Source organism: Pleurodeles waltl, chromosome 5 (genome assembly GCF_031143425.1).
Source record: "Pleurodeles waltl isolate 20211129_DDA chromosome 5, aPleWal1.hap1.20221129, whole genome shotgun sequence".
NCBI lineage: Eukaryota > Metazoa > Chordata > Amphibia > Caudata > Salamandridae > Pleurodeles > Pleurodeles waltl.
In genome coordinates, this window is record NC_090444.1 from 1,721,779,262 (window position 1) to 1,721,800,105 (window position 20,844).

Sequence of the window (20,844 nt, forward strand, 5' to 3'; positions counted from 1 at the left end):
CCGGGTGGAAGGGGAAGGTCTTCCCCTTCCATCCCTGCCTTGGGGGGGTGGGAGGGAAGCCCACAGAGGGAGCACTAGCACTCCCTCTGAGCTCAGTGCCCAGGACGTAATGGTTACGTCCTGGGCACATGAGCACTGTGCCGCAGGACGTAACCATTACGTCTGCGGCACAGAACCGGGTAAGAAAGCTGTGTGGACCGGCAATCGCTGCCCTTCTGCACAGGCCCCTGACTCTGCCGCCTGCTCTTTTGAAGGGGGATGCCGCCTACTCTCAACCGGCCAATGCACAGCCCCGGATGGCATCCCTGGGGTGAGAGGGTCCAGTGGCACGATCCAGAGAGGCCCCTCCGGCCCCTCAAGTGCCCAAGGCAGCGCAGTCAGCACAGCACAGAAAACGTCTGTAAGTCTGATGCACAGACTGCCCAACTAGGAGGCAAGTCCCTGTGGCAACCTCCCCAAGGCCTTCCCCAGTGGTCCCAGTCGGCAGAGCAGGCTGGTGAGGATCCACAACAGACAGCTCTAGGTGACAGGGGGCTGCTCCAGGAGGTGGGGGAGACCAAAGCAGGGCAGGTCGGCAGCAGTTGACGTTCATAATCCAAAGTTGGTGACCATCCAAAGTTGGCGGTCGCAATGAGTTAGGGTGCTTCCTGCACCCTCTATTATGCACCATGAAGCCCGTTGCTTGTGTTCCGGTTTAAAAGATGGCGGCAAAACAGCTCACCTAGAATTTGCGGGGTTTGGCTTTCCGTGGGCATTTGTATATGCCCTCGGGAGGCGTTCACGTGGGCCTGTAAGTAGTCGCTGTGAGGCCCGCCCTGCGAACTGATGACTTGGCTGGATGTATGTCAGATCTGAGTGTTAATTGTGCATCGGTTGTTGAGGGTCATAGCCTAATGGCGTGCGTGGGTGTCTGATAGCATCTTGTGCCTGTTGGCAAATTTAGACGAGTTCTCTGGCATACTTGGGTGCGTTAAGGGATCATGGGTGTCCGATCGTTTGCCTGGGTGTCTTCACCCCACTCTCAAATTCACCAATCAGTGCGCTTACATCAACACAAAAAGCAGGACCTATTGGCTATTTGTTGCTCCACGTAAATACAACTATTTGCTCATATAAGTTAAACTCACATTTACAAAAGGCTTTTGGAAACTGGTAGAGAGTTTTGGGATATGTTTCATGGTGGTTGCACTCTCTTTTGCAGCTGGCATGCGCATGCCTGTTTGTTCTTTTTTTCTCTCTACCTGTGCATTGTGCACAAACAATTGCTATTAATACAAGTCCCCAATGGCAGAGCCAGCCACACATGACTGCTATTGTTTGCTGGTCTTGTTCTGGAAACTGATTCTCCTTTGTGTACATAGTCACATATTGTGTTACTGCACTCATTGTAAAGTTAGCAGCTGCATGGACAGCTACCTTCAGACAGGCTGGCTTGAGTATCCAGTGAGAGCTGTGTTGTTTCATACAGCCCTTTGTTGTGTGACACACTTATGTTTTTGATTTTGATGTGCACCCTGAATATTGAAACCAGAATATCAATGCATGCAAAATATCGACGACGAAATATTGAATCTAAAATATCAAAAGGTAAGTATAGATTTTTTATACCTAACTCCACATATGCGTACCTTGGTGACACACCCACACACACACACACATAGATATATACAATCATATATATATATATATATATATATATATATATATATATATATATATATATATATATATATATATATATTTATATATCTTTATCTGTATCTATATATGTGCACTTACCTTTCAGTATTTTTCCACTCAATATTCATGTATGCCTTAAGACCCTATGGGTGATTAGCCGCGCTTTAGAAATTACTGATTGATTGATTGATGTCAATATTCTTGGGCTTGATATTCAGTAGTACAACTACGATTCATCCCGACTGCTGCATTTTATTCACAGTAAAGTTTTTGTTTTGACACTCATCCCAAATAAGAAATTATTGAACCAAGGCTCATGGCACAGCATTGGAGATCAGTGACTTGCAGTTAAACACCTTTAAAGGGACGTCAGCCATTTAATCTTAGTGTATGCAACACAGCCACTGATCAGTAAGTGCTTTTCTGGACTCTAACTCATGCAAGGACACGCCACGCCTTTCCTCATTTAAATGACAGGTGTCATTGGTCACCATCAATCATAGGCAATTCTCTAAGGAATGTTTTTTCAAAACATTTGGGTAGAACAGCTAACAATCGGCACTATTTCATTTTTAAGACTAGCTTGACTGTGCAGCTGTTAGACTTAATGTCATCAACCTAAAAATGAGCTTTCAGGAATACCACATAGAGGGCCCTTGGCAACACCCACATGTTCGTAGCAGAAGTACATATGTTGGCCTTTGGCGCCACCCACATGTTCATAGCAGGAGTACATATGTTGATTAGGCAGAAGTTGTGTACTTCCACAAAAAAAAGAGCTTGCTCCTCACTCAGCTTGCTGAACTTTCAGGGACACACACATGAAAGTGTAATGCTGTTAAAGTTTATTAGGGCCAGATTACGAATTTGGTAGCCAGGAAGACTCATCCACCGAACTTCCGACAGGGAGGTTGCCGCCTTACTGGCGACCTCCCCTCCGGCCTCATTACGACTTTCCCACTCGGCTGACGGGCAGAAACCAAGGTTTCCACCCGTCTGCCCAGTGGGAAAGTGGCAGCAGCATTGTTGCTGCCTCATAATTTTGCTGGCGGCAATGCTGCTGCCCACAGGGGGCATAAGCACCCTCTTAATGCACCCTGTCTGCATAGTAGGGCACATTACAAGGGTGCTGGGCAGGGGGACCCCTTCACCTGTTCTCCACCAGCCTTTTCATTGCAGTGAAGCCACCATGAAAAGGCTGGCATACAACCAGGTTGTAATCAACAGGGTGGCGCTGAGTTCAGCGCCACCCTGGCTGATTTCAACCTGAACCGCCGTCAGCCCGTCGGGAACATTGTTGCTGGCGGAGACGGCGGTCTTTTGGCGGTCCGACCGCCAAACTCTTAATGAGGCCCATAGATACCTAGATAATTTACCATAGGTGTTCTTTGGCAGCAACTTAGATGGTAGGAGGGCAGTCATGAAGAATGTATTGCAGTCACAGCACCCGCCTCTTCACCTTTAACTTTAGACTTCAGGGCGGTTTTGTGTTTGAGAGTAGGATCCAATGCCCAGAGCAACACTAACATACATGAACTTTTGGCTCTGGCTTTACAGTGCAACTGTTTCCTTACCTTGTATGATCAACCAAAAATAGTTTTCATAGTATAACTTAGAGGGAGGCTTCACCTACTTGTTGATTTCCCTGAGTACAGGATTTGATTGGGCCTAATTTGTGTGCTTTTACTAAAAAGTGCTTGTATTGCACTTTTTGGCTTGTGGCAAAGCTTATACTCGATACAGCAGGACTGAATTGGTTATAATGGCAAGCAAATGATCATCGCTACAGGCCTGATCTTTTTAATCTGAAAGGTTATGTTCAAGGCACCAAGCCTGATGTATTTATTGGGAAAAGCATACGTTAAAACCAATAGGCATTTAAATGCAGATTGTTATTGCTCTATATTACAACCTATAGAAATTTATTTTGTAACATGGAATCTCACAGTTTACCATAGTAGGCAGTGGTTTGGCGTTGGTTACCCCATGTGACAAACTACAGATATAGAAGGTCAGAATTCTTGTTAGACCCCCTTAGGAGAGATAGTATTTTGTTTAGGCAACTGTAATTTTGTCTACCTTTTTTAATTTTATGACTGTGTGTCTGATGGCTGTCTTATGGAAACACTTATGCTCAAAACTGTAGGCCTGAGATGGTTATGGTGACAAGCCATCGGCCTGATTAGTGCGTTGGGAAACGCTATGTCCGATGCCAAATGTTAGGTCTGCCTATTATGAAAAGTTGTGACAAAGGCAGTTGGTCAGGCTTATCATTTGTCATTGCCATTTGTTAAAACGGGTAAGCCTTTAACAGTTGGATGTTATCCCTCTGTGTTACAGGCAATAGACAAGTATTTTGTTACATGTAATCTTCAGCGTTGACAAACCATTGGGGTTTTCACTGTGATGATTCTTGTTTGACCCTGTTTAGAGGGGTTGTATATTGTTTTGTAAACTATATTTTTCTACATATTTATAATGTCATACCTCCATGCCTGAAGGTTGCCAGTATATGTGCACTTGAATACACCAGTGCTGGGTAAGATGTAAAGCCAATGGCAATGGGTAAAGGCTTCATAGGCTTATTGGAAAAGGCATGGTAGATTTCATAGGTTTGATCTTATGAAATGTTATGATAAAGCCAGTAACCCTGACCTACTTCCCTTGAAAAGAATGCTTTAAAAATATTAGGCTTTTACTGATGCATTTTCAAACATTGTGATATTTGTGGGATACGTGGGTTGCAGATCCCCAATGACATATTTTAGTGAGAACATTTTAGATACCTTTTTATAATTGTTTTAGAGTGGTGCTACGTGTGGTCTGTTTTGCCATAATTAAGTGCTGTTTATGGAGTTTTTTAATGATTTGTGTGATTGAATTATGTCAATGAATTGTGTAATTTGTTATATTTTTGTAAGAATGTATTTCTTGGAAATCAAGTATTTGTCTGACTAAGTGGACTTTTGAGGTTTGGTTGTTATTACACTGTGCTAAGGTCTGTAAGGAGGTCTTTTGTTACATAGCATTTCAAGGATTACCGTAGTAAGCAAAGGTTTTGGTGTTGGTAATCCAGCTAAACAAACCGTGATGATAGAAGATATGCACTACAATAATGCTTGTTAGGCTCTTTTAGGAGAGATACTATTTTGCCTTGCCAAATGTAATTTTGTATTCATTTGTACTTTTATGACTGATGAAGGCCTTAAGGAAAGCTTACCCACAGTACAGTAGGCTTGAGTTGGTTATGATGACAAGCCAGTGATAAAGGCTATAGCAATCATTGTTAATATTGAAAAGTTACAATAAAGGCAGGCCTGTCATATTGAATATGGAAAGCATATTTTAAAGTCAGTATTCTTTTATGTGAGGATTGTTATTTTTCTGATTTAAAACCTTTAGATAGGTTTTTAGGTCTCCCACGACGCATTCACTATCTGTTCCGAGACCTTTTGTTGCCCAACTGTGGGCTTAGAGCCTGCCCATTACTTACCATTGGTTGGCTTCATTGTCACTCTCATTTTACATGATTGTAATTCATTCATGCCTTTGGGCTTCGCTTCTTCTTGAGTTTGCCCCTTCCCTGGAGAATGCATCCATTACTTGGGTGCGTCCATTGCTCCCCATTTTCAGGCACTACCTTTTTCTTTTTGTATAAGCACTCAACAGTGTGTGTGTCTTTTCCTGCTGTCTGCCTCTTGTACATCTCTCCCTGCTTCGCGCCTGCTGCCCATGTGCTTCTGCCCGCCTTTGTGTGCTTATCCCATCCCATGTTATTTTTTGAATTGTGTACTTCTCTCCAGTCCGTGTTGCACTCTCTATGTTGTTCCTTTGCCCCCGACTGTTCTTCACTTTTATGTTCCTGCCCCATATCCTGTGTGTTGCTTACCTCCGCCTGTACCCCTCTCCTGTTGCTGCTCTGCCCCACCATGTTACCCCCATTTGGTATTATTGTCCCCATCGCTTCCTCCTTACCCTGCATTGCTTTGAACACGTCTTCCTCTTTCTTCCCCCTCCATGTTCCTTTCCCCCACCCTTGGTGATATTTCCCCCCTCCTTGCTTCCCACTCCTCCATGTTGCATCCCCTAGCCTCATCATTTTTTGTTTGTTAACCAATCCAACTTGCATTAGCAAACAAAAAAAGCTTTCATGTTATTTTGTAGTTGCACTTGTCCTTGGTGCACACCCATAGAGTGATGTGGGCCGCGGTGTATAGTGTACCCAGGACCACTGGAGTTAATGGACAGGAGAGGCCCAAATTATGTGGTAGGGTTGACTAAATTATGTGGCAAGAAAAAGCAAAGTATGTGACACAATACAGCACATTTTGTGATAATATTTCCTTATTATTATGTCATTTTAAAACTTGTTAACACTATCCGGGCACCTTATTAGTACCAGTTTGACATGCAAAGACATCAATAAGAAAAAGGAAGACGACCAGTCAATCTTTGCAACGGGCCTTCCACTGTGCGGGAATATGTATAGTTGAATTAAAAAGTAATTTTTGATCCTTATGTGCTACAAACAATATTTTTCCTAAAATCTGCAGATTGTGCAGCAGATGATGGATTATAAAACAAATGTAGCAAATACATAGTTATGTGTAAAACGCTGTGGTGATAAAGTCACATAATTCCAGTGGCCCTGGGTATACCTGATGGTTGCCTTGTGGGAAGGATTATGATAAACCGCCTGCCATTGGTCTGATCTGTACAATATGAAAAGTTATGATAAATACAGTAGGGCTGACACATTGATTATAAAAAATATAAGATAAAGTCAATAGGCATTTAAGGGCTGGTGCTATGCCTCTGCAATAAAGCCCGCAGATAGGCATTTTGCTACATGAAATGTCAAAGATTACCTTTGTAGACTTTTGGTATTGGTTACTGCCTAGGAGGATATGATTTGCACTGTTATATTTTTTGCTTGAATCTCTTCATAGCTGTCTGGCAGCATAATGTAATAACAAAATATTTAAATTGTTACTTCTATGAGATACTGTCCAGTTCTGTATCCTTCAGATTTTTATGTCGTTTATCGACCTGTAGTCCTATTTCTTCATTCTGATAGGCATGTTATCTCTACAGCATTTGTGTGATTTCTGCTTTGTATGACGTTCTACTGAGCTAAAATCTGGTCTTTTTTCATCCTCGTCTATTTTTAACAAATACTATGGTTGAAAGCCAACTTTGTTGTGTACTTTCTCTCTCTTTTTTGGTACCAAAATGCTCTCTTCAATGCAACTCAAGCTCAACCAGTTAACATTTGGACTGTAGGTCAAGTGGGTCATTGTGTAGACAGGGAATCCTAACAATGAACTATGGGCCAGAAGTATGACACCTTTTTTGCATTCGCAAAAGGTACGATTCACAGAATCGTGCCGTTTGCGACCGCAAAAAGGCTTTTTGTCATTCGTTAATCCCAGATTGTGGTTCAGTAACACGTTACCAAATCGCAATTCGGGTTTGTGACCAAAAACTGATATGGTATTTTTAAGGGGCTTGTTTTGGCGTGCCTTTCCAAATACAGAATTTGAATGGTATGTATTAATCCTTTGTGAGCGAAATGCAGTCAGAAAATAATAATCCTTTACTGACTACAAGCCTGTAGTGGTAGCCCAATTGCAAATGGAAAAGGTTCCCCATAGGAACTCTTGTCTTCTGTGAATGTTAACATTTTTCAAGCCTATACTGGGTTGGATATAAATAAATTGGTTTATTTAAAAGCTATCACAGACATGGTAGGCTGCTTACCTCAGCAGTCCACCATCCCTGTGATGGCTATGATTCCTAAAGGGTCTCAATTTGTGACCTACCTGAGTAATATTCATAATGCAAGCCACCAGGATCAGTATTTTGAAAAATAGCATTTTAGTACATAGTTAGGTTTGCAAAATAAAAATACTAGTCCCAGATTGCGACCAGTATTTGACGATCAGTGCTACAAGCATCTGGCCCTACATTTTTTTAAGCAGTCAGTGTGATAGGTTTGTACATGCCTTTCTCCTGTTTCTATGCGGTGCAGTTTCTTCTACAGGTGGGATCCGAGGCACAAACATCTCATGGAATTAACCTCTATTACTGCACGAGCCTGTGTTTTCTTCCATGACCTTATGCCTACAATCCTGATGAATTTGTACTGTGCAAATACAGTGGAGTCCTTTGCTACATGGAGTACTCTGTACCTAGTCTCTGCCTTTAATTTTTAATAGAATCACAGTTTCACAATTCCAGATATTTCCAGCTATGTTGTTTACATTTTTCAAGATACTTCCAAAAACTGATTTTGCATCTGGTTAGCCTAAATTTACATATATTGGTAAATCATACAATGGTGCACATAACACACACAAGTCTTGTGGGAAGACTGTGGACATTCTCCACAGGTCTCTATGCATGTGCTTTTAAAAGCATGCCAGTTTAGCTTCTACTGTTTTAAATGATGTGCCACGGAAGGGCGCCATTTAAGTACCCATGACACATCCTTATTAAAAGCAGCAAGGCCCAGCCACCGCACTGCACGCCTTCGAGGCCGGAGGCACGAGTGTATGTTGTGCCACTGAGGCAGACACAAGCATGCCGAGCCTCACAAGCTGATACACAGTGCCAGTTCTGCAGCCTGCCGGGGGTGCAAGTAGTGGAATTTCAATCAATAATTCAGGCCAGGCTCCAGTTTCCGCCTCAGTGTAAACTTTCAGCGCCTGGCTCCCATTGTTACTCGCAAGCCTGGCCCTCAGCACCGTGGGCCGGTGCGGTCTGCACGCTGGGCTGAGATTTGGTGGCCACTGGGAACCTCCAGAGTCCAGCATGTCCACACCAATGTACACTGACTGACCTTACCTTCCTTATACTAGGGATTACTGTATTTCTCTTCCAGATGGAATAGAACCACACAGTGATGTTTGGGTCATTTTACAGGAAGACCACCCCCTCAAAATTCCTCAACACTGTACCGCATGCAATGCACCAAAACAACGGATCAATAATTGTGTACAGCGAGGTACCAGCTGTGAAGCAGTGGAAAGAATGTCTGACATGTAACATCGTGTCAAGCAGGCCTGTCAACTCTGTATCACTCTGTGCCATTGTGTGACGCACAGTTTAATCAGTGGCGTAGCTACAATTGGTGCAGTAGGTGCAGTGGTACCGGACCCAGAGCCAAGCAATCCCCATTGAACCCTGTTAATTACTGTATTTTATTAGTTCAGAAGCAAAGGGGCAATTTCCCTTGCTTGTACAAGAGCCCATAGCAATCTTGCTATGCTGCTGAGTTTCATGTCTCATCATCAGTCGGACTGGGACAGAAAATAGGCCTGGGCACCAAAATGAAAGCGGCCTCCATTAGTGAATTAGATAGCTAAAAAGTGGCCCATGGTTGCACTTTAGATCAGTTTCGAACTTGAAAAGACGTGCTGTATAATTGTTTTGCAAGGTGTGGAAGACTGCATGGATTAGAGCTTGCTGCAGGCAAGTTTGTTTTAATGTCGGGGAAATCAACAGTAAATACCCGGCCCACTAGACCAACAAAACTGCCCATAAACAACCAACAAACTGGCCCATCACTTACCTGTCGGATCCACCCTTCGCTGTCTGATTGCCCTAAAGGCCAGCCATACCCTGCTCGTCATACGGCCCCAAGGTGAGGTGGCACAGTCACATGGTGAGTTAGACTCACTCGCACACTCAAGGTTTCCAGCTCAGCGGTCAACACACTACGTATCTGGGCTCCAATTAAAACCTCATCTGGACCCAGGAGGCGGCAGTAGATGAGTTCCATATTGCTGTGGGGGAGGGTTGCTGCCGTCGTCCCAAACCCCACTCTTGCTGGCCCTTCCCACTGACCAATACCACACGCCTTCTCCATATATACTCACACCGTGAAAAATATCCCCAGGTTGGCATGTTTGGTCAAGTGATGCACATAATACAATCCATCTAGGCTTCTAGGCAAGGAGCATACCAGTAATGATGGCAGGCAGGAAGATCTTCCAGAGAGACCCAGTACCAAAGATGATCAAACATAATCAGAATGTCCGCGGCAAGGCTCATCAAGGAGATGGATCTATGTTCACCTCTAGGAGCAGCTGTGGGAGAGGGAGGCATGAAAGCATTATAGGAGCTTCTCTTTTTATGTATGTTTGTAAACTGATCCATAGTTTCTCTAATCTTGAAAGTGGATCTCTTGTCCTTGCAGACATTTTTCCCAAGGCATATAAATGGCAAATCTTGGTATATCATAAAATACATGCTACGGAAATCACAGCCCTCCTTTATGAGGTGTTGTCAGTTTAGCAGCAAGTAACAGCTGTGATATTAATGTCCTCCAGGGTACCAATAGCGGATATATTCTCTATTCATCAAAGTTGGCAATTCAAATTATCAATGGATCCATATTTCACTGTACATTAGTTATGTCTTTGATGCAAGGAAGGACCTCGTTCCAAAATCCTCTAATTGTCTTGTACATCCACCACATATCATAATAAGAACCATCCTTTTTTGCCAGTTCCTCCTACAGGCATCTAAAGGGCCAAACATGACTTTGATCTTACCGGAGGTGGGTTCCAATAAGACATTGTTCTGTATGCATACTGTACAAATATCGGCAACTTTCTTAAGGTACAGTACGCACCCATTTACTTGCACTGAAAGAGGACAGTTTTGAGCAGAGGTTCATGCCCCAAGCCACTCATGTGTTTCTAAAGACTTCAAAAAGCTGGCAGTATCCAATTAGGCCATTGCAAAATGTGTAGCCAAGCTTGTTCCCTGCGCATGCAAGACTGAGAGACAAAAAGGTGGTGGTTTGCTGTCCAGACTGTTCCCGCGTGCTGCATGTTCACCCTCCTTTCTTCACAAGTTATTTACTTTATTACAGATACCAGCAGCAACGTCTGGTGAGTGTGGGTAAAAACCCGCCCTCCCAAAGTTTCCTCCCAAATATTTTGATTTTCATTTTTAGTAGGAAATGACATTTCAGACTGAGAAAAGTGATGGCTATAAAGGCCAGACTGTGCTGTACCTAAGGACACTTACCTCTCCATTGGTTTGAGCAGGACCCCAGAAGGGCATAGCTTTCATAGAAGGCTAATTTATTCAATCTCAGCCCATCTGTTCTGTTACAGATTAAAACTTTGAGACATTTAAAATTCAAAAAACAACATTTATGTTTGAAGGAGGTAGATATTATGGGTGCTGCTTCCCCAAAAGCCACTGAAAAGTATTCATATCATTGTTTCATGTTGCCCCTCCCCCACCTTTCCCCTCTAAGTTCACCAACCTCTCCTTTTGTCCCTGACAAAAGGTTTTTGAACCAGACAATATTCGCCAAAGGCCTAAGCCTAAGCCACCCTGCCCTGGCCAAGAACACCCCTGGATCTGCTTTTCTTTGCTGCATTATTAATCCATCTCTGTGCACTTAACGTTCTGTTACCTGTCAATGCTGTTCTGTGACTGTTTCAGTGTGTATAGAATGGCTGGAAGCCTACAGAGTCGAAGAGGACAGTAGGGAATTTTTTTACAAACAGGAAGAAAGAGCGAAAAGTGTATTTATTTCGACATTTGCAACCTATAAACATTTCTGGTGTTGGTATGCCACAACATTTGGAAGCTGTAAACATGCTATATTATGTCTTTGGTGTTGGTATGATACACATTGTGTTATAGCCATGCTGTCATAGTGGTATCAGTACTGAGGTGCTTTTCCCTACATAGCTCCAGGGTTACCATGGAAGATCAGAGTCTCATTCAACTTGTGATGGTTTGTTAGGGGTATCGTGTCTGCTTGCTTCTTCTAGGATGTCTACCATGTCCACCGTTTCAAACTTTGTCATTGTGTAAATGGAGCATTTTAGTTTAATTTTGCTCATTCTTTCGTCTTCCCCAAATGAAACGTTTCAGAACAGCCGTAGAGTGGGTAGTTCATTTCTTCCGGTGTGGTCCGAGACGGTTCATGCTTAAAACTGAGGATTGAAAGCGGGGACACATTTCCATGGGACCACTGTCTGCTATTAAAATGTTTTTACAAACATTCACAAAGGCAAAGGGTTCCCTTGAGGACCCCTTCCCATTTGCAAATGGGTTACCCCCTACTAGAAGTAGCCAGTAAAATGCAAATGTTTTGCAACCACATTTCGGTTGTAAAACATTCACACATACCACTGCGTTTCAGAATTAGGAATGGACACCCTAAACACACCCCTTCCTAATACGGAATTGTAAATCCGATTTGTGAGTCGGTAACAGGTTAATGAATCACAAATAGGGCTTTGTACATACCAAAAATCATTTTTCTGGTCATAAATGGACCGATTCTGCAAATCGGCTGTTTGCAATCAGAAAAATCCTTTGTACATCTGGGGCCATATGTACGAACACTTTTTCCCATAGACACAGAATGGGTAAAAACCTTTGCTTCCCTTTTGCCCCTGGCTCCTAGTGACCTTGGGTAGGCCTGAAGGCGGAAAGCTGAGCTGGTGGCATGCAAGAGTGGTGAATAGAGGACACAATGCAGCACCACATTCAGCTGCTGTTCCCTCTTACATGATTGTGGGAGAAGCCCTAGTGTGGCGGTGCACAGTCAGTACAAGCAACTGTACCGCGTGCCCCTGCTCTCTGCTTTCATATGAGAGCGATAACCGGTAGACATGGGGGGCGGGGGAAGGGGTGTAATCATTTAATTTACTTTTAGTGGGTGGCAGAAAAGCCTTAAGGAAAGTGGAGGGAAGGTTATCCATACAGTTTCTTCTGGGGGACATGAAAGAGATGGGAGAGTTTGCCAACAAGTGTTCATGATGCAGCTTAGGTAAGGAAACATAGCAGGTGAGACCAAGAACTTCAGGTTTAGGCTGGCAGTAGGGGGTCAGCAGGAGTCACAAAACAGGTTTTGAGACCGGGCCGGACTAGGAACCCAAAGCAGCCCTGACAACTTTGCCAGACCAGCCCTTGGTGTGTGGTTGGGGGGCACAGTGGCGGATGTGCAATTGTGAAGTTTTGCTGCTTGTTTTGCTGAGGCCTGATATTGCTATAAAAATGGCCCCCAGTAACAAAACCGGCCCCCACAGAAAAATGCCGGATGCCTGCTACCCCCAGTCCAGCCCTGTATTGAGGAGAAGAAGACACTATATAATTGATATTTATGGTTCCGCCATACCTTCTCTCACCATGTGACACAATAGGCCATTATGTGGCCTCTACACAGAAGATAGTGTGTTTAACTGCACCATGCACACTAAGGCCTTTTTGACCTTTGTTATCACCCTCGGAGTAGCTCGGTGGAAATTTCCCTTTTAAAGGTGGCGAGTTGTCCACAGTTCCAGGTATGCAAAACATTGCCTTAATTGACACTCCTCTCACTGATAGTGTGCAGTCTGCTATTAGATTGCATAATTCTGAGGCTGCAACCAATGTTTGTGTGCACGTGTTCGTCCGATTCTGTGTGTGTGTGTGTGTGCATGCGCACACGCAGAGAGAGGAGGCCATACCTATCCGTTCCATGCACGCCTCTTTTCCTGGTAAGAGATCCCTCCAGCAATGTGTATGGGTTGTTTGTCTGTAAACTGAGAAAGTATAGATGTATTGCAATCTTTCCAGGAATTCTGCTATGTGTATTTGTGACTCTATTCTCAAGCTGTCGTGGATAGATGCTTGAGGTGGTCCATTAGATGAGCATGTTCCACTCATCTAAAAGTGTGCAGTTGGTGAACACTAGTTTTGATCAGTACCACTGGAATTAGTTGATTGTACGGTTGCTGTGTTTTTTTTTGTGCATAATTATAGATTTTCTGCATTTGCCACATAATCCATCATCTGCTGCATAATCTGCAGATTTTAACCCAAAAATTGTTTCTAGCTCAAATGGTTCAAAAGTTATCAAAAACGCAGCAACAAGCGTTGCCGTGCAGTGGAAGACCCTTTATTTTAAACTGGTACTAATGAGGTGCAACTAATGCCCAGACAGTGTTAACAAGTGTAAAAATGACAAAACAGTGGAGTAAACTATTACAAAATGTGCTGCATTATGCCACATAGTTTGCCTTTTCTTGTTGCTTAATTTATTCAGCTCTTCCACTTTATTTGGCCTTCCTCTGCCGCATTACTCCAGTGGTCCTAATTTTGATTGACCAAATAGTTTAAAATGCATGGAGTACGTCTGCATGCTATATGAAAAGTGTAGCCACAATCAATATTATTCAGCAAACCTATTATGTCTCTCAATAGAAAATTGATAAAAATTAATATCTCCTTTATAACTCTAGTGAGAGTAAGGTGGTCGGAATTTATTCTTTGGTTATTTCCTTATTTGTCATTCACAAGTAGTGTTTTAAGTATAGGCCTCTGGCAGAATTCAGTAAATTCCCTGTGCAAAGAGAAACCTATTTTTCTTCAATCACATTCTCACACTACAGAGTGCATCACTGTATTAAAACCTTGATTGCTACCACCACACACTCACTTTAAGGCCGCCATCTTTGTTGAGGGAAATATAATCGATATTCTAAGGAGCTTGCCATGAGCCGTAAAGGCAGAGAGTCAATTTCCTGGGGCTGGCAGTAATGCACAGTCTTTCCTTCAAATCGGCACTTGATCCTGAGGCCTAGTGACTGTGGGTGTCATGCTTTTCCCTCTGCCAGTGTGCACTTTAGCACCATCATAGCTTGGGATAGGAGGTCAACAGCCCACAGGGTGCAGCTCATGATGGCTGTCACTCCCATGGAGCACATATCCACCCATAAATGCCAGGCAATGAAACACTTACCCTGCTTTTGGCAAGGGGCCCCAGTTCTTCAATGGTCTGGTCTTGGGGCTTTATATGCATGGGAGGATCTACTCAGTAGTACTCAGCCTGCAGACCCTCTTGAATGTCCACTTTCCTCTTCCCATGAGAAGGGAGGCCAAACATCTGTAGCATGCTGAGAAAACCACCATGCAAATGAAAGAAAACCTCTCACATACCCTCTTTAAAAAAACAAAAAAAGTGTTTTCATTGAATGAACTCTACAGACAGGAAATCAAAATATCAGTTTTGAAAAGAGAAATCCAGCAATGATAATTTCTATTAAATAAGTGAAGAATAGTAAATATTTACATTCCCTGCAATATAGTGGTTAGGTTGATGTAATGGATGCAATATTATTCTAGGTTGGTTTTATTATCCTCAGTATAGTGTCATGCAATCACCCCTCCTACACACCTCAGATAGGGGGAACGAGGGATTCCAGTCATGAAAGACTACATGGAACTTTTCAAGAATGGCCATTTGCCAGTAACCACTGCAGAGTTACAGGACAAAGACATGAACCCTATAACTAGATATCTGCAATCAACCATAACCAACCTCCTCCGGTGTCATAATCAGGAAAGGAGGATAGTTGTCTCATTTAATGAAAGGAGGATCAACCGGTGTGGACTTCCACCTCCAGCAGTGTCAAGCACTCTGCTGTGAAGCACCTCTGCGGGCCATCCTGGCGCAAGACTCTGAGCTGGATAACATGCCCGGTCAGTCATTAATGATGAAACCAATAGCAGGGCTGCTCAGGGACACTGCGTCTGAGACTTCTAATTTGTGGTCACAGTGCATTTCCTTGTTTGGTCTGTATTTGTTTTGTCTGCGGTCTTGGGATCAGTAGGGGTGTCATGGAAAATGTTTAGGGAATGAAGATGGATGTAAAAGATGGTGACTGAATTTTACCCTGATGTAGACCTATGACTGATAGGAGCAGAAGATATTAATTGGCAGGCCACGTCCCGAGGAGGATGTACACATTTGAGTTGCTGGTCTCTCTGGTTAGAACAGATCAATTTTCAAGTTTGTCTTCATTGTAGACTATCTGGTGCTTAAGAATGTTGAGCACATAGCTGACTTCAGAACAGGGAAGGGGTATCTGGGTACCTGGGAAACAGGGACAGAGATTATCATTTATGCAGCTATACATGAGAGTATTTCTTTTGCAAACATATTTACTTAAAAAGGTACAAGTGAGTCGTTTGGCTTTCCCTTTGCTGAAATTCAAATCCCTGGAAGTACAATCGAAAATTCAATGCGCAAAGACATCTGATTTAACCCGGGGTGCATGTACAAAACAGGAACATCACACAATAATGGCTAAACTAGTTTGTCTTTATGTGAATAGCCCAACATCTTATGAATTTAGTTACTTTGGTAAATGCACCACACACAAATGTTTTGTTCCTAGAATACATAAAAACAGCTGGAAAGGATTATTATGCATATTACGCTTTCATAAATACTAGACGTTGCGCCATTACCAGTCAAATTACGGAGAGGTGTGAGTACACAGACGAATACATTTAGACCTCCCCATGGAGCCAGCAAGTACATCCTCAATTCTAGAATTGATAAGTGCAGTAATGCAACCACTACAGAGGCAGGAACCACAACTCCTTCAAGTACTGTATGTAAACCACTCAAACTATTTTATAATTGATGGACCATCATTGGCTGAGGAGAGATAAATTGATAAATTCTAGACGATGAAGTGCTTTGGTGTTTGGTTTATGAATTCAGGCTTTATTTGTAAGATATGTCCTATATTACTATCATAATGTGTCCAATTCACAGGGCTGTTTGCGTACCTATGTGTAACTTTCTTGTGCAAATAACATAAATTCTGTTTCGGGATTTTGCTGTCATAAATGAGTTTACTGATACTTGAGAACTCACAGATTTTGACAAGCATTTTCCAAGCAGCTTCCCACTCTGAAAACAGTTGGAGATTTCCAACTCTTCCGTGATTAATCCCCTCGCTGGCCCTGCGGAGAAAGGGCCACTGAAGACTCACTAATCTTTCTGCCCACTTAATTTAGAAGAGCGAAATTACAGGACAGTTTTCAGTGCCCGCCACTGTCAGGAAAACCCTAGGAGTAAGACGCAGTGAAAACTGCTAAATGCTCCCCTCTCATGGCGAGGGGAGGTTTTTATTTTTCAGTTTAAAAAAGAAAATACTTTTGAAAAGCAAAACAGTTACTGTTTGGTACAGGGCTCCGTCCTGCGGTCAGATCCCTGTCTTGAACACAAAAATGCATTGTCAGGAACCTCTGTGATGGCCAATGTTTTTAACACCTTGGCGGTCAGTCATAGATTTTGCGAGTTGAGTAGTCTTGGGCTGGTGAACATAAAGCCCTCAACCAGGCCAACAGAGGTTACTCCGTCCACCAATAAATAAATCGGGCCCTTATTCCTGTCAAGAGAAGGGGTACATATTTTTCTAGAGTGGGAAAATAAAGGAAAGACCATACATTTGATGGGTGTGTATGGGAAGAGGTTTCTCCTTTACAGATGAAGAAATGTAGACTTGTGACACTAAATTCTTACTCCTGCAAATCTGTGACACACCGAGATTTTCAGGATTACTCTAATTTCGAGGAAATTTGACCCCTTTGACTTTCTCAGCTCTCCATTGTGAATCAGGCCCTATGGGCCTAATTATGAGTTTGGTGGACGGAAACACAGATTCCTCCCCCCCCCCCGTAAAACCGCCATGAAAAGGCTGGCGAAGAACGAGGTCATAATCAGCAGGGCGGCACTGCATGCCGATCCCGATGGAGACAGTGGAACCCTGGCAGCCGGACCAGGGTCTTAATGGCAGTCCTGACAGCCACTGTGAAACCGGCGGTCTCAAGACGGGCAGCCTCGTAATGAGGCCCTAAGTCCTGATGCGTTGCCCACAATGCTGCTTAACAATGGTACATCTTTTTGAATACCATGTTTCAGAAATATGTCTGTCTTTCCCTGTGATTTTTGAACAAATAACTAATGATCTTCAAATTTCAACATGTTTTAGTGAGAGTTAGGTATTTCCAAGTTGACGCACCTGAGCTTTGCAATGTGTTGCCTAAGGAACTATAAATGATGCAAATTCACCCATTCTTTTCAAAGAGCCGAATATCTTGACATCTTCGTACATTGATAATATGTATGTCTTCACAGTAGACGAAAGTGCACTTGACTATATATTAGTAGTCGCTGTCGTGGATGTGATAGTTTTGATATTTTTGGCACAGTCATATCTTGTTTCCCATTATTGTTGCATACACCTGATGAGATGAATTTGTTTTAGAGAGTGAGTAATCTTATTAAAACAGTTTTTAATATGGCACATCAGACCACGCTTCTGCTTTTCCTGAGCTCTGGGAATAGTAGGTGATATTGCCCAATTTAATGGCACTCAGCGTTACCTACATCTTTGGCATGGAAGGATAGGTTGGTCCTGATGGAATCCGAACTTACCATCTCTAGAGCACATCACATTTCTGTAGGCGCACTTTTAGTCACAGGGATCTTGCTCAAATAATATTTCAAAAAGTGCAAGAATTATTATTTGGATCAAAAGTAGTAATGATGCTTTCCCCGGGTGAAGAATTGTTGCACACCAGGGAGTTGTGCTTAATATAACATCCATTGTGTGTGGGGATTAACTTGCTTCTTTCAATGCAACCAGAGGTATTAAGGGATAAACCGCAATGTACCTTAAAGTACTGTGAGAACAAATATGTATCTTCATATCAGGTGGGATCTCATCCTGGGCTTACAAAGATACAATATGCTCTTTTTTCTAATGGGAAATATAGCTTTGCGTGCAGTAAAAGGCGACCGAGATAGCCAAGAAAATAATTAATGTGTAAGAACCACACAAACAAGAGCATGAGACAATAGGAACCAAAGAGACACACTAAGTAAAACAAAGTAAAGAAAACAAGTGACGTGCTTGCTAAGTGTTAAACCTGGCACACACTGTACATGAACAATACAGTTAAGCAATTCAGGAATGATTCAGTGACCAACCTACAGAACTTGTTGTAGCAATCCTGGCACTGACATTGTCATTCAGAGATGTGTGTTTTGTAAGCATCATTACATGCTATCAGCTACCACCTACAATCTGTGTCACTGGCATTTGCTAAAGCTTAGTATGAATCCTAAACGGTTGTAGAGTTCCTTATTTTGAATGTTTTTCATTTTACTTTGGAGAAATCAAGGAGGAATCACACCAGCTTTGTCAAGTCTCTGTTTGTGTATGAAACGTATCACGCAAAAGGAAAGATCAGACATAAAACTCTATGTGAACCTAGTTCCTCCAACACCCATTTCTCAATTACCAGCTTTAGTCACTTGTCCTTTAAAGCTCCACAGTTACCTTTTCAAGGTCTGGACTCAGTTTGTAGCAACCTCAGCTCTACAGGGAGTGCAGAATTATTAGGCAAGTAGTATTTTTGAGGATTAATTTTATTATTGAACAACAACCATGTTCTCAATGAACCCAAAAAACTCATTAATATCAAAGTTGAATATTTTTGGAAGTAGTTTTTAGTTTGTTTTTAGTTTTAGCTATGTTAGGGGGATATCTGTGTGTGCAGGTGACTATTACTATGCATAATTATTAGGCAACTTAACAAAAAAAAATATATACCCATTTCAATTATTTATTATTACCAGTGAAACCAATATAACATCTCAACATTCACAAATATACATTTCTGACATTCAAAAACAAAACAAAAACAAATCAGTGACCAATATAGCCACCTTTCTTTGCAAGGACACTCAAAAGCCTGCCATCCATGGATTCTGTCAGTGTTTTGATCTGTTCACCATCAACATTGCGTGCAGCAGCAACCACAGCCTCCCAGACACTGTTCAGAGAGGTGTACTGTTTTCCCTCCTTGTAAATCTCACATTTGATGATGGACCACAGGTTCTCAATGGGGTTCAGATCAGGTGAACAAGGAGGCCATGTCATTAGATTTCCTTCTTTTATACCCTTTCTTGCCAGCCACGCTGTGGAGTACTTGGATGCGTGTGATGGAGCATTGTCCTGCATGAAAATCATGTTTTTCTTGAAGGATGCAGACTTCTTCCTGTACCACTGCTTGAAGAAGGTGTCTTCCAGGAACTGGCAGTAGGACTGGGAGTTGAGCTTGACTCCATCCTCAACCCGAAAAGGCCCCACAAGCTCATCTTTGATGATACCAGCCCAAACCAGTACTCCACCTCCACCTTGCTGGCGTCTGAGTCGGACTGGAGCTCTCTGCCCTTTACCAATCCAGGCACGGGCCCATCCATCTGGCCCATCAAGACTCACTCTCATTTCATCAGTCCATAAAACCTTAGAAGAATCAGTCTTGAGATATTTCTTGGCCCAGTCTTGACGTTTCAGCTTGTGTGTCTTGTTCAGTGGTGGTCGTCTTTCAGCCTTTCTTACCTTGGCCATGTCTCTGATTATTGCACACCTTGTGCTTTTGGGCACTCCAGTGATGTTGCAACTCTGAAATATGGCCAAACTGGTGGCAAGTGGCATCGTGGCAGCTGCACGCTTGACTTTTCTCAGTTCATGGGCAGTTATTTTGCGCCTTGGTTTTTCCACACGCTTCTTGCGACCCTGTTGACTATTTTGAATGAAACGCTTGATTGTTCGATGATCACGCTTCAGAAGCTTTGCAATTTTAAGAGTGCTGCATCCCTCTGCAAGATATCTCACTATTTTTGACTTTTCTGAGCCTGTCAAGTCCTTCTTTTGACCCATTTTGCCAAAGGAAAGGAAGTTGCCTAATAATTATGCACACCTGATATAGGGTGTTGATGTCATTAGACCACACCCCTTCTCATTACAGAGATGCACATCACCTAATATGCTTAATTGGTAGTAGGCTTTCGAGCCTATACAGCTTGGAGTAAGACAACATGCATAAAGAAGATGATGTGGTCAAAATACTCCTTTGCCTAATAATTCTGCACTCCCTGTAAGATGCCTTCCCGCCACCCCAGCCACGTTACTCAGAGAAGTGACGAATTAGACCGCCTCCGTAGTTGTCAACATCACTAATGCCTCTCTTCAACAAGGTATCGTACCTAGCTTTGAAGCTTTCACAAATCAACACCTTCTAGAAGACATAAAAAACTCACTGAAATCCTTCAGATCTCAAAAATTGAGACTGGTTTTAAAATTACTCTTTCATGCCACATGATTGAAATATACAAAGAGAATTCAACCAAAGTACCATACCGCAAGAAGCACCATATTTTACTTCTCCCAGTTTAATCACCACCAAAAGTGCAGCGCGGAGACAGCAGCCTTGATGGCGACCAATGATAATGCGCTTTGAATAATGTTTAATAACGCCCCATTCTTCTCGGTGCTCTTA

At 42.7% G+C, this 20,844-nt stretch overlaps 1 protein-coding gene across 3 annotated transcripts in view; it reads left to right on the top strand.

The window, feature by feature from the left end:
• The window catches only part of CLIC5 (chloride intracellular channel 5), a 584,489-nt gene that overhangs the window by 425,449 nt on the left and 138,196 nt on the right, over positions 1-20,844 (top strand). The gene's annotated exons all lie outside the window — the stretch shown is intronic.